The sequence below is a fragment of the Phytophthora cinnamomi genome (genome assembly GCF_018691715.1).
Source record: "Phytophthora cinnamomi strain GKB4 chromosome Unknown Contig39, whole genome shotgun sequence".
Classification (NCBI taxonomy): domain Eukaryota; phylum Oomycota; class Peronosporomycetes; order Peronosporales; family Peronosporaceae; genus Phytophthora; species Phytophthora cinnamomi.
Window position 1 is genome coordinate 1,249,669 of NW_027150972.1, and position 1,276 is coordinate 1,250,944.

A 1,276-nucleotide genomic window follows, 5' to 3' on the forward strand; every position below is an offset into this window, starting at 1 on the left:
CTAGGCGCTCGCCAGTCATGATGGTAGCATGAATAACGTGAGGCTTGAGCTGGACAACCCGTAGTCGTGTTCCGTTGCAGAGGCCCAAGTCGGGGTTCAGGTTTCTCATCATCATAATTGGTGCGCCTTCCTTCAATGTAAGCTTGTGTGGAGGAATACCGTTGATAGTCACCGAATGCGACACCTCCGGCTCGAAGAAGTTTCCTTCGTTGTCGTCATCCACTGAATCCACCGATAGATACTCGCGGGCCTCCCCGGAGAGTCGTTCAGAGACAGCTTGGTTGATGCGGTGCACCACGGCGTTGGTAGTCGTCAAGATGGTCCTGTTGGCGAAGTACTCGTCCGTAGCAACCTCGGGATCGTTGATGTCGGCGTACATCTTATCAAAAATGTTCTTCAAACCCCGTGGAACAGCTCCAGGTGCGATTGCTTCGTCTTCAATGTCGTCTCCTTCTTCGTAGATGTTGTCGATCAGCATATCGCGCGGAATCTTCACAAAGTCCCTGCCCAGGGACCTGTTGACCTCGTGTCTACCCTCTCCCACTTGAAGGAGAAACTCCGAGAAAGCCGCGAGCTCTGCGGCGGTGCTTTCGTTACTTGCCGATTGTACACGCATGTTTTCCGTGAGATGCAGCTGCCTGAAGTGTCGCCAGAGCGTAGATGACTTCAGACACGCGTCGATGGTCTCCGCTGGTGTGCCGCGCACTACCACCGGCAAAATCTGGCGGAAGTCACCCGAAAGTACAAATACTTTTCCTCCAAAAGGCTCCTGGTCGTTACCCATTATGTCACGCAAAGACCTGTCGACCGCTTCGAAGGCGTGCGTGTGAGTCATCGGAGCTTCGTCCCAGATAACCAAACTGGCCCGCTCGATCAACATCTTGAGGCGCGATTGTTTATAAATCGCACACGTCGACTTGTCGTTCAGCTTGAGAGGTATCTTGAACGTTGAATGCGCTGTGCGCCCACCCATGAGCAACAGCAAAGCAATTCCACTCGAAGCCACAGCAATCGCGATCTTCCCGGACAGTCGCACCTTCGCCAGGATATGCCGCAGCAGAGTTGACTTTCCTGTGCCTCCCGGGCCGTCAATAAGGAACAGCTTGTTGCCTTGAACTGGTGCTTCGGCCGCCTGGATGATTTCGTCGTAAATAGCTCGTTGGCCGTCGTTCAGCTGGCTTTCTTGGTCCACAATGGCTTGAAGGGTAGAGTGCTGGTACCCCTCCAGTTCGCGTCGAATGAGGTTGTTCCGCATCAGCGAATCCAGCACCAGCCG